Source organism: Tachysurus vachellii, chromosome 11 (genome assembly GCF_030014155.1).
Source record: "Tachysurus vachellii isolate PV-2020 chromosome 11, HZAU_Pvac_v1, whole genome shotgun sequence".
Taxonomy (NCBI): Eukaryota; Metazoa; Chordata; class Actinopteri; order Siluriformes; family Bagridae; genus Tachysurus; species Tachysurus vachellii.
Genome location: NC_083470.1, coordinates 24,715,641 through 24,730,121, shown reverse-complemented (window position 1 = coordinate 24,730,121; position 14,481 = coordinate 24,715,641). Strand labels below are relative to the sequence as shown.

The 14,481-nt window shown below is 45.2% G+C and overlaps 1 protein-coding gene across 9 annotated transcripts in view; it reads right to left on the bottom strand.

Annotated features, from left to right (window-relative positions):
• ncor2 (nuclear receptor corepressor 2) overlaps nt 1-13,957 on the bottom strand; it is an 88,823-nt gene extending 74,866 nt beyond the window's left edge. For 8 of the 9 annotated variants that reach the window (XM_060881979.1, XM_060881981.1, XM_060881987.1 and 5 more), the window contains exon 1: nt 13,568-13,957. The gene's annotated coding sequence lies outside the window, so the exon portion shown is untranslated. The remainder of the gene's footprint in view (nt 1-13,567) is intronic. The other variant, XM_060881980.1, reaches the window with a different exon arrangement.
• Between the last annotated feature and the right edge of the window lie 524 nt (nt 13,958-14,481).

Below are 14,481 nucleotides of genomic sequence, written 5' to 3'. Positions count from 1 at the left end.
CAAAGAGAAACTCAGAGACAGAGACTCAGAGAGAGAGAGACAGTGAGAGAGACACAGAGAGACACAGACACAAAGAGAAACTCAGAGACAGAGACTCAGAGAGAGAGAGACAGTGAGAGAGACACAGAGAGACACAGACACAAAGAGAAACTCAGAGACAGAGACTCAGAGAGAGAGACAGAGACTCAGAGAGAGAGAGAAAGAAAGAGAGAGAGACTCTGAGAGAGACTCAGAGAGACACAGAGAAAGAGACACAGAGAGAGAGACAGCAAGAGAGAGAGAGAGACACAAAGAGAAACTCAGAGAGAGACACACACAGAGAGAGAGAGAGAGAGAGAGAGAGAGAGAGAGAGAGAGAGAGAGAGAGAGAAACAGACAGAAAGACGAACCAAGAAAAAAAGACAAAGACAGAGGCAGACATTCAGAAAGAGAGAGACAGACAGACACATACAGGTAGACAGAAAAAGAGAAAGACAGAGAGAGAGAAAGACCAACAGACAGACAGACCAACAGTCAGACAGACCAACAGACAGACAGACCAACAGACAGACAGACCAACAGTCAGACAGACCAACAGACAGACAGACCAACAGACAGACAGACCAACAGACAGACAGACCAACAGACAGACAGACCAACAGTATAGCAGCAGTTTGACGGCCCACATTTCTCTCTCTGAGCTGTTTGTACAGGTGCAACCAACTCACAGCTGGTGTGTTATAACTGTGACTTCATCATCACCAAACAAGTCTGCATCACTAATAGCCCTTCACACACACACACACACACACACACACACACACACACACACACACACACACACGAATAACAAAGTAGGTCATCCTCAAACGAAACTGACAGTGTGATGAAGTGGAGTGGTGTTAATCAGCTGAGTTACAGGCGGAGCGGCGTGTCAGAGCTGCTGCTGCTGCAGGATATCAATCAACACCTTGTGACCAATCAGAGCGCAGAACTCCACGCGTCTTTCACAGGCTGCTTTTGATTCCCGCCACTGATATCAAGGACACAAGAGCTGATAGAAAGCACGACTCCTCTTCCAGTAACTCGCTGGCACACTTCCACATGACTCAACGCTCCATCACGCAGCCAGGAACTAGGACACACACATATACACCACCCCCACCCCACACACACACACACACACACACACACAATCCAGCAGATCATCTCCAAGCACCTGAAATCATTATGTCTTTTTATGTACGTTTAACCGGAGATCACATGATGACAGAGTAATCCCATCTAATAGCGGCTAATAAAAGTAACTGCCTTTTGTGCTGACGGGAAAAGGTGTGTGTGTGTGTGTGTGTGTGTGTGTGTGTGTGTGTGTGTGAGAGAGAGAGATACACATGAATGACTGCAGGGAGATTAATCACCAAAGCAAAGTTTGTTTTTTTTTTAAAAGGTGATCCGGGTTCTTTGGGTTCAAAGCGTTTGGAAAGTCTTCGGTGTCGTATTAAAGAAAAACAATGGGTCTGAGGAGATTTAGGAAGTGTGACAGAGTCGGTTTTTCCTACGCTGAGAATTTCAGCGTTTCCCTCTCAGCCTGAAACCACCCACGCTCTCGGCTACGCTTCTCTGGAACGTCGCAGCGGACTCTTTCTGTTCGTCTCACGGCTCACGAAACAATATATATATGTACATATATGGTCATGTGAAAGAATATTTTAACTCCAGAAAATATTCAGTTCTTTATTTAGGAAACGTCAACATGTCCATTTCTGATCTAGTTTTAAATTGTAACTGTAGATGAAAGTGATGTAATTGCATGTAAACAACAACAACAAAAAAAAAATCACTTTGTTTTCACTTATTAAACAAAAGAAATCGACAAAACTGTGTATGAGGAAAAAGTTAGAAGCCCCTGCGCCCTAAAATAGACGGTTTCCACACTCCTCGATGCAGAACTCTCTCAGCTGTGTAATGTTCGAGATGTTCGAGATCTGGGCTTTGACTTCACCGTTCCAGAATTCTCTGAGTCCACGGTGGATTTACTGGGATGGTTTTGTCATGTTTCAAGGTCCAGTTCCACTTCAGCTTCAGGTTTTTTGACAGATGGTCTCATGTTCCTCAAGCACCTTCTGACAAGGTAGACTTCATAGTGGATTCTAGGACGGTGTCCAGTTCCTGCTGCAGCAAAACATCTCCAAACCACAACACCTCCACCTGCAGGTTTCACAGATGGTATGAGGTTCTTTTGCTGCAATGCTGTATTTGGTTTACACCGAACATTCTCTGTTATTGCGTCCAATGCATATTGTTCCAGAAGTCTTGTCCTTCGTCCCGGCGTTCCGTCCTTCGTCCCAGCGTTCCTTCTCAAACCTCCGTTCCTTCCTTCGTCCCGGTGTCCCTTCCTTCGTCCCGGCGTCCCTTCCTTCGTCCCGGCGTTCCGTCCTTCGTCCCAGCGTTCCTTCTCAAACCTCCGTTCCTTCCTTCGTCCCGGTGTCCCTTCCTTCGTCCCGGCGTCCCTTCCTTCGTCCCGGCGTCCCTTCCCAAACTTCGGTCTTGTCCTCATGTTGTTCTTAGACAGTAAATGTTTCCTCCTTCACACCTCTCATGATAATTAAAGTGGTTGAGTCTCTTTCTGATTGTAGATTCATGCACTCTGACGTCAACTGTAGCACGAGCTTGCTGTAGGTCCCGTGATGATATTTCTTGGAAGACGTCTTTAAGCGTCTTGCGATCCGCTCTTGGGGCGAATGTGCTTGGACGTCCTGACCTGGTGATGTTGGCAGTCGTTTTAAATCTTCTCCACTTGTAAATGATTTCTGGACAGCGGAAGGACTGATTACAAATCCTTTGTATATTCCTTACCAGACTCAAGCATCGATTCTTCTTTAAACCAAACTAAATATATGAGGTTTAAATAAAAAGTCTTTGTAACAATGTCCTAATAATTTGCTCCTGATGTGAAACACCTGTAGGTCATTTTATCCATTTAAAAATACAAATAAATGTCCTTACTTTTTCCTCACAAGAAATTAGATTTTTGTTCAATTACATCTTACAGATCATTTAAAAAAAGACCTTCATTTGGTTTTATTTGTTTAGTTTTATTACTTGAATCTTCGAATATCGTTAGAACAAAGCTAAAATTCCCAAATTTTTATGGGGTGTCCTAACTCGACTGTACATATCTTTGAAGTTGTATGTTGCACTTGAGCGATGACTGAGTTTAAACGTGAGAGACAGAAAATAACGCGGCGCCGGATTTGCGCGACGTCTTTTAACGCTTTTTAATCGGTTTGTAGTTGCGCTGTTCTACGACTCCTGGTATCGGAGCGGCTGTAACGGATGTTTCTGACGTACAGAGTGTTGTGATGCCGATGACGTGAAAACTGCAAATGCTACGACTTCCTAGTTCGGTAGGTGACCTTTAGGCACTGTTGTTATGGTTACGGTGGTCGAAGATCTCCTCGACCCAGAGTTCGGCGAGTGACGTCGCTCCGTCGTGGCTGTTTGCAGTATCAACAGTAAACACAAACCCAGCAGAGCTTCTTCACCTGTTAAGTTAAACCGTAAATAAATACGAACGCCGGCCCGATCGTACGCATCTTGTAATTTACGACCGTCGTGGCTTCGCAGTCGTTAGTCTCAATGGCCAGACTTTTCTGTTGAGACTTTAAAACACGAATCAAGCGCCGCCTGCTTTCACAGCAACACGACGGGCCAGTGGCTTAAAATCTTAGTTTACTCACCGCTGTGATAGCCGGTTTCAAGCTAGCTGGTCCGTACCGAGCGTCAGAGGCTGAAATTCCACTGACTTTACGGTCGAGCTTACTTTAGTGATGTCACCCAAGCCTGCGGTACAGACGGTACAGCGTTCCCATCTGTTACAGGTATTGTGCGTGCGCGTGTGCTACACAGAGCATGAACCGCACCACAACACAGCTGCTATTACAGTGCAGAGAACACTGAAGTCTTGTTTTCTTCATGTCACCGCTCATCATGCAGTGAGATGAAGAGAGAGAACACAGATTGCTAACACTATACATTCCAAAAAACCCACACGGATCTGGCCAAACGCAGAAATACGCTCTTCCAGAAGGTTTGATCGAATCCGTGTGGTTGAAACTGCTGCCAGGGCTCAGGGGAGCACGAACGACGGAGAACGGCGACGCGGCATCGCTCACTCAAGCCAGTTAATAATGCGGCGCTACGCCGGAGTGTACTTTAATCCAACGCTGGTGCAGACGATCCGCTCTGGGAGAAACCGGAGTTGACATTTCGGCGCTCGTGTCCATAATATCGCGCATCTCTAAATGGAGATTTTTGTGCCTACTGGGTGGAGTCCGTCATCCCGAAGCTCTGCTGATTTGAACTGAAACAACGTCGTATCTTGTTCTCAAAGCGTTACTTAACGTTAACCGATCGAACTCCAATAACGCTACTAATCACCTAAAATCCAGATTGTTGTTGGATCTCTTTAAGATGATTAGAACTTCATCTTACTAGTTATGAAATCTGTAACTCGTTTATTTCCAGTAAGAGCTGCCGATTGATTGAATGGGAACAAAGACGAAGACGAAGGCAATTAGGGAAAGTGGAAAGTGGGCGGGGCAAACACAGAGACAGACCGGAGCCCACCAAAGGGCTCCGTAAAACCCAACGTAAAACCCAAGAGCATAACAAACCTCCCGCTTTTTTCAATCCCTTTTTTAACTACAGTTTCATTCTGTTCGTTTTGTCTGCTCCGTTTTGGTCCGGAGACTGTGTGCAGAAATATTGGCACCACATTCGTTGCTTAACGATGCCATAGCCTTCAGTGTGAGCTGCATAACAACAACCAAGCTCACAGACCGCACTGAGGTCAGGTTTGCTGATAGTTTTGGATTTTGTTGTAGTCCACGTCAACGGATCACTGAAGCCACATGCAAGACTGATGTACAGGCCCCTGTGTAACCACAGATTACACGCTGTATTAACAAGAGTAAATAAGTGGAGAGAAGGGAAAACGTTTCAAATCCTGGTGATGATGATGATGATGATGACGACGACGACGATCTCCTCTCCTTACGCTGAGCATAAAATCAGCTCCTCACTACAGTATCATACTCCCCTCTGGACTGCAGTCTTATGTGTATGTGTGTGTGGTGGTGGTGGGGGGGGGGGAATGGTGCGAGAGAGAGACAGAGAAGGAGACAGAGAGAGAGAGTGAGTGAGTGAAAGAAAGTAAGTGATTTGAAACTTTGTTCATGTACGATCTTGTGGTTGTTGGTTTTAACAGTGAGTGAATTAATATGTGTTTTTCTTCACCATGACGACTCGTATCGAGACAAGCTGCCTAACCTCACAGCACCATGCAGTAACACCCCCCACCACACACCCCCTCCTCTTGTCTAGTGCTCAGTGCCAGTCTGGCATGTCATTTTTAGTCTTTCACACGTTTTTCTTGCCTCTCTGGCAGGCCTCCAGTTTCCTGGAAGTGTCAGTGAGGCAGCAGCTGTGGGGGCCTGTGAGAGGATGAGCTGAAATGTTCACCACAGACACACACACACACACACACACACACACACACACACAGAAACACACACACACACACAGACCGTGACATATACACACAGACAGAGATAGACACACAGACAGACACACAGAGACACAGACAGACACACACAGACAGAGACACAGACACACAGACAGACACACAGAGACACAGACAGACACACACAGACAGAGACACAGACACACAGACAGACACACACAGACAGAGACACAGACACACAGACAGACAGAGATACAGACAGAGATACAGACACACAGACAGACAGAGACACAGACACACAGACAGACAGAGACACAGACAGACAGAGACACAGACAGACAGAGACACAGACAGACAGAGACACAGACAGACAGAGACACAGACAGACAGAGACACAGACAGACAGACACACACACAGACAGACACACACACAGACAGACACACACACAGACAGACACACACACAGACAGACACACACACAGACAGACACACACACAGACAGACACACACACAGACAGACACACAGAGACACACAGACACACACAGACACAGACAGACACACAGAGACACAGACACACAGAGACACAGACACACAGAGACACAGACACACAGAGACACAGACACACAGAGACACAGACACACAGAGACACAGACACACAGAGACACAGACAGACACAAACACACACAGACACAAACACACACAGACACAAACACAAGTTTTTCCTAGCAGAGCTGTCACTGAATTGAACCCAGTGGTGAAAGTTTTAGTCGTGAATTCTGTAACACAAAACTTCCGCCTTGATTTCTGTTCACTGTCACACAGATGTGATGCCATGTGGCTGGGTTGGAAAAGTGAAGAAGTGAAAGTTAATAACGCTCAGTCAAAAAAAAAAACCAGACAGATAAACACGAACGGCAACATAACGAAAGGGACGTGACTGTGAGCAGGAGCCAGCTTTTAAATTCAGAGAACTTTATCCTTAACCTTTCAGTTCAGCTTCTTAAACCTGGAGAATGTGTGTGTTTATTAACTCATTGTGTGTGTTTATTAACTCATTGTGTGTGTTTATTAACTCATTGTCCTGTTTACCCTCACACAAATCTTCACCCCGTTCATTCAACAATCATCCCTTAAAAAAAAAGACAAATTAATTTTATAGTAACGCAACTGAAAAGCCCACAGATTTACATGAACCCACTCGTTCTACATTATCGTTTCCATAGTAACCACTCGTTCCCAGGCGAACGCACTACATGATCCGAGACGGACAACAAGCTTGTTAAAGAAAAGTGCCTTTATTAAACTCTTAGTAAGTCTCATGAGCTCCACGAGGCCTCGAACGTATCTAAAAGCACGGAATAAAACAAACATCGACATTAGAGATTTGGAGTAAACCAAAAAATTAATAAAACATTAGGAGAAAAAAAAAACAGGAGCTTCTCAAAAACCTTCTCACTAAAGATTTAGTGCATGAACAGAAAGTGAACCTTCAGTAAAGGTATGAGAGCTGCTAAGGCTTCTGATTATTCTCCAAACTAATCTATCATTAAAACTACTGAATCTTTCAGAATCTCTGGGATTCGAAAAAAATGTTTATTCCAGTTTCAGTTGTAATTCCAAAAAGTTGTAAGAATTCCAAAGTACGTGTTATATAATAAAGGTTAGATTTAGATTCCAGAAATACAAATAAATCACAAACTCACTTTAGAAAACATTCCTTTTGTTTTACTTGTTACCTCTAAAAACACTTCACACGTCATCATGTGGAGATCTGTGAAGGGTTTCACACAAAAAATAAACCTCACTTTCACACCTCCACACACACACACATCACATCTCCACACACTTGCGCACAAACACACACACACTCGCGCACAAACACACACACTCGCGCACAAACACACACACTCGCGCACAAACACACACATTCGCGCACAAACACACACATTCGCGCACAAACACACACACTCGCGCACAAACACACACACTCGCGCACAAACACACACACTCGCGCACAAACACACACACTCGCGCACAAACACACACACTCGCGCACAAACACACACACTCGCGCACAAACACACACACACACACTCGCGCACAAACACACACACACACACTCGCGCACAAACACACACACACACACTCGCGCACAAACACACACACACACACTCGCGCACAAACACACACACACACTCGCGCACAAACACACACACACTCGCGCACAAACACACACACACTCGCGCACAAACACACACACACACACTCGCGCACAAACACACACACACACACTCGCGCACAAACACACACACACACTCGCGCACAAACACACACACACACACACTCGCGCACAAACACACACACACACACACTCGCGCACAAACACACACACACACACACTCGCGCACAAACACACACACACACACACTCGCGCACAAACACACACACACGCGCACAAACACACACACACGCGCACAAACACACACACACGCGCACAAACACACACACACGCGCACAAACACACACACACGCGCACAAACACACACACACGCGCACAAACACACACACACGCGCACAAACACACACACACGCGCACAAACACACACACACGCGCACAAACACACACACACACGCACAAACACACACACACGCGCACAAACACACACACACGCGCACAAACACACACACACACACACGCGCACAAACACACACACACACACACGCGCACAAACACACACACACACACTCGCGCACAAACACACACACACACACTCGCGCACAAACACACACACACACACTCGCGCACAAACACACACACACACTCGCGCACAAACACACACACACGCGCACAAACACACACACACACACTCGCGCACAAACACACACACACACACACACTCGCGCACAAACACACACACACACACACACACGCGCACAAACACACACACACGCGCACAAACACACACACACACACACGCGCACAAACACACACACACTCGCGCACAAACACACACACACACACACTCGCGCACAAACACACACACACACACTCGCGCACAAACACACACACACACACTCGCGCACACACACACACACACACACACTCGCGCACAAACACACACACACACACACTCGCGCACAAACACACACACACACTCGCACACAAACACACACACACACACTCGTGCACAAACACACACACACACTCTCAGGCACAAACACACACACACTCGCGCACAAACGCACACTCGCAAAGAGAAAGAAAGAGAGATAAAGAGAGAGAGCACAACTGTGAAGGGCAACAACCTAAATCCCAAAGGCTCTCAGCAGTCATGCGGTTCAACTGACCTTCATCAAAATCAACACAAACTCAAAAAATAACACTAAATTACGGAACCCCAGCGTCAGCTGGCAGGTGATTACACTAAACGCTTCCTCTGACCTTTCAGAGTAATTAAACATTTTGTCTGGGTCACACCAACACAGGAGTAGTCGCTAAGAGAAACTCACACACACACACACACACAAACACACACACACATGTACACGCACACACACGCAGGGAAAGAAAAAAGTGAGAGAGAGCTTTCTAATAATAGACTAGACCTGACATTCACACACTCACCACAGAAAATTTGCATGTCTCCCACACACACAAAAACACACACAGACAAACACACACAGACAAACACACAAACACACACACACAAACACACACACAAACACACACACACACAAACACACACACAGCTGAATTTCAGTCCTCTGAATGCTGTGACATGAAATCAGACTGTTTGATGTTTGTGTGTTGTTTGTTTGTTAATCTCGCACGTTACAGCTCATGTGATGATTGCGAATACGTTTTATTAACGCTAATTAATCCTCACAGCGCTAAATCTGTGCATTCACCTGTGTGACATTCATCATCCTCCTCCTCATCTTCTTCCTCTGGTCATGACCTGTAGGTCACGTGACCTGTGAACCCTACTCAGGCGTGCATTAGTTAATCGGTGGTGAGTCGAGAGAGTGTCACGTTTATTCTGTCAGTTCAGAAGCGCTCCTGCTCATCGCTCTAATTAAGGAATTAAATTACAAGCCCCTGATTCCGGTTGGCATTAAACACACAGCTATTTAGTCTTTTTTTTTTTTTTATTACAGACCGTCCATAGAGAGAGGGGGACAGAACAGAGAGAGACAGAACAGAGAGTCAAAAAGAGAGACACAAAATACAAGAAAAAGACCAGATAGAGAGAAAGATATATATGAAAAAGACAGATAAACACAAAGAGACAAGAAGTAAGTGACAGAGGCTTAAAGAGTGGAGGGGGAGACAGGGGGACAGATGGGGGGACAGACTGGGGGACAGACGGGGGGACAGACATAAACTTTGTGATACACCTCAGCCCTCACTTGATCTGAACAATCAGAGTAAAGAATAATCGACACAGAGCCCGACACGGAGCCCGACACGGAGCCCGACACGGAGCCCGACACGGAGCCCGACACGGAGCAGATGCTCCAGGTGCTCGGCGCATCTCAGTGTCGAACTCCACTGACCTTCACGTTCTGCCTCGTGAGTTGTTTGTTTTTGCACGTCTGCAGAAAGCAGCTCATAAAATATGGCCCAGTCAGCTACATGGGCTGGAGTCGATACGAGCCGAGACCACGCCGCACTAACACTCGCGTGAGCCTCATCCCGGGCTGCTCGTAAATCACCGACACAAAGAGCTTGGAAATGTACACGAAACCTTTATCATGTCTCTCCTAGCAGGTTCATCTGAGGCGAGGCGAGGCAAGGTGAGGCTGTGCTACAGTGAATCTGGGGCAGGTTTAGAGCAGGGAACACAAGCAAACAATGTTTCTAAACATTTTAGCAATTAATCCTCGGCCTTCTCCGACGTTTATCCTGTGCTAATCTGCACGGTGGCAGAAATGCTTTAAATAAGACTGGATCTGGCAACTAAACAACAAATTTTTCAAAAGCAGGAAAGAAAAAAAAAAAAAACCTCCAGGGCGACACGGTACTGACTCATTCGTCAACTTTGACTACGTCAGATCCATTTTTAACATTCCTGCGATTTCCAGCACGTCTGCCTTCAGATTGATGATGAATCAGTGTTTAAAATTCATTAGGATTTGATCAGCGAAAAAAAGAAAAAAAAAACAACAACTCAGAATCGTGATGAAACTGCGTCAGCGAGGAGTCGTGACTGAATTAAACTGTTCTGGTTGTTTTTTTTTTTGTTTTTTTTTCGATGAGCAGAAATACAGACAGGTATCCGAGCTGTACTCGTTCCTTTAATCAATCTGTGGAATGTTAATGTACCACTCGCTGCTCTTTGCTCGTCACGCGTATTACGCAAGGCGTTTATAAAAACGTGTGAAAGGCTGGCGGGTGACGTTATGAAAACTATATTTTCACTATAAAAAAAGAAAGCCAAAATACGGCAGCGCTTTAGTCTTTCAGTCTTTAATCGGTTCGCTCTGTTAAAACTTTCACCCCTATTACGGCGGCACCGTCGTCACCACCATCGTCACGCAGATCGAGTAATGTAGGTAGAGATCAGGAACTCCAAGACATCTGCTCTGAAGTCTCCGCATCTGCAATGTCTCGCGTGCGAGAAAAGATGCTTTTGCGTTTTCAGGAACCTTTCAAATATTTTCTCCTAACAAACAATCGCACTGGCTGCATGAGAGCAAACACACGACTTCTCGTGGACTCAACAGCAACATGCAACAAATTTATACAAAAACAAATGTCATGCGCAGTTTTCTGTTAAAGTTGCAGTACACAGGACCTTTTTTTTCATCCAAGATTAGGTCACTAAAATAAGTGACCCAATTTCTTCCCCGACCACTTTTTTTACGAAGCACCGCCCTATGATATATGCATGTCAACTTAATGACTAACAGGAAGCACAAGCTTTGCAGACCAGAGGTCAGTTTTTCCTCAGTGACCGCATACACGTTTCCTGAAGACGACTTGATCCGATATATGTTTAAGATTTTTAACATACCTCCCAAATTATTGGTGCAGACAACAGAAATAAAAAATGACCTACTGCACCTTTAAGTGTAAGTGCTGAGGTGAAAAGTGTACACAGGACAGACTTGTATGACACCTGACTCACAATCCAGTTTAATCCATCATCCAGTTAATGGAGCAGGCCCTGGAGTAGGAACGCTGGATTGAGGAGCGCTGGAAGTGAATTCCAGAGTGTCCAGAAAAACAGGGCGGAGGATAACTGCCAGGGAGTAATAACACAACCACACAACAACACAGTCACACACCCACACAATAACACAACACAATCTAATTACACAATCACCCAACCCAAGCACACAACCCAATCACAAAACACAATCTAATCACACAACGCAACCACACAATCACAACCCCACAAGCACACAACACAATCTAATCACACAACGCAACCTCACAATCACAACCCCAGAAGCACACAACACAACCTCACAATCACAACCCCACAAGCACACAACACAACCCCACAAGCACACAACACAACCCCACAGGCACACAACACAACCCCACAGGCACACAACACAACCCCACAGGCACACAACACAACCCCACAGGCACACAACACAACCCCACAGGCACACAACACAACCCCACAGGCACACAACACAACCCCACAGGCACACAACACAACCCCACAGGCACACAACACAACCTCACAGGCACACAACACAACCTCACAGGCACACAACACAACCTCACATGCACACAACACAACCTCACAGGCACACAACACAACCTCACAAGCACACAACACAACCTCACAGGCACACAACACAACCCCACAAGCACACAACACAACCCCACAACACAACCCCACAAGCACACAACATAACCCCACAACACAACCCCACAAGCACACAACACAACCCCACAAGCACACAACACAACCCCACAAGCACACAACACAACCTCACAAGCACACAACCTCACAAGCACACAACACAATCTAATCACAATAACACAACCCCACAAGCACACAACACAACCTCACAAGCACACAACACAACCTCACAAACACACAACACAACCTCACAAGCACACAACACAACCTCACAAGCACACAACACAATCTAATCACACAACCCAACCACACAATCCCAATAACACAAGCACACAACACAACCCCACAAGCACACAACACAACCCTACAATAACACAAGCTCACAACCACACAACACCAGAATCCCACAACACACACTGTTACTGTACATAGGGTCTGTCAAATGACTAAGACGTAGCTTTTATTTACAAAACGCTTGGGGAGAAAAAATACACAAATCTAGCGGACTAACTTCTGCTAACACAAAGCTAATGTAAAGAAACAACTTAATATGACGAGTCATTATTATAATATATGACGTGCGTTAACGGTAATAGAACATCTAAAATGATCTAATCACGAAATATAAGCTGTAAAGACATCACAGCTGTTCATAAAACAGCCCGTGTTTCTAATTCAACCCTTTATTTCGATACTGTTTTGGTTTTTGTTTTTCTCGAGCAAATAATTTCCAACATGCTAAAACCGACCCCGGTTCCCTATGAAACGTCAGAATATTCACACATTTTAATACAGACAGCTCGTATTATCTAGTTGAATCGTCTTTATTACACTATAATGCCCTGTTGTGGTAGTAAATTCGCGCGTTTTAAATATATATTCTGCTTATTAGAGAGTTTGCTGGTTGCTAACGTTGCTAGCTAAGCGTTAGCCAGTGCTAGCTAGCCGTTTTGTCGACTATGTGAGCACGAGGAACAATTGTCGTTAACTAAAAACGACAAAAAAATAAATAAAAAACGGGTAACGAGGTGAAAACGTTTGGTGGTGTGAGAGTGGACTTAGAAGTCATTCATGCTAGCGCAGAGAGAGAGAGAGAGAGAGAGAGAGAGAGAGAGAGAGAGAGAGAGAGAGAGAGAGAGAGAGCTAGCTAGTCCGTTAAGCGTACAGCTAAGCTAGCTTGGGCAAATAGAGAGAACTTGCTCAAAAATAAATAAATAAACATTAATTGGCGATTCTTACCTTATGTATAAACTGTTTGGTTGTGTGTGTGTGTGTGTGTGGATATCCGGTGAGCTTGTTTGTTTTATTTATTTTGTTTTGTTTTTAACAATTAAAAGAAATTAATCCACATGTAAAGTCGGGTCCTGGTCCCTGGTCGCCCCCCTTTCGCTCCCCGGTCCTCAGAGTGCGTGCGTGTGTGTGAATAAGTGATCCTCCTTTCTCCTCTCTTTTCTGTTTTCCGCCTTTTATCCACTATTTCATCCACTCACCCCCTCACAGACGTATTCCGAGACCCGATACTATCCCACATTGTCCACTTTATGTTAACAATTCCAAGCAGAAATCCACAAAATGTCCGAAATATCCGCGCTTCTGCTTCTGCCGCCGTCGCCGCCGCTGTTGCTGCTTCTGCAAAGACTCCCGCTGAACGTCAAGTCTGTTTCTCTACCGGCTTAAAGGGACCGACGCCGTTTTAGCGTGAAAAACATCGTCCCGGTCCTAATCGCGTACTGATGTCAAAACCAAGTGCGCTAGTTAGGGTGTGAAACTTATTATCTCATACCCTATATAGGGCGCGGAGGAATACATGAGACGCGGCCCGAGCTATTATACAAATCACACCCCAGGACTTGTAAACTGTTTTTAGACTCGTTCAAGCTGTTAAATAAATAAAAAAATATTTATAATAATAATAATGATAGAGAGAGTCAATTATTATTATTATTATTATTATTATTATTATTAGGGGTCAAGCCCCGAAGGGGCGTAGACACCTATTGTTATCGTTAGTTTTCTTATTATTATTATTATTGTGCCGGACAAAACTTCGGCACGTAACTTGTCCCGCAGCTTTTGTCGTAGATCCATGAATGACATGTCAAATCGACCGGCTCATTGAGGAGAGGTGTGCTATGACTTTTATAAGCGATCCG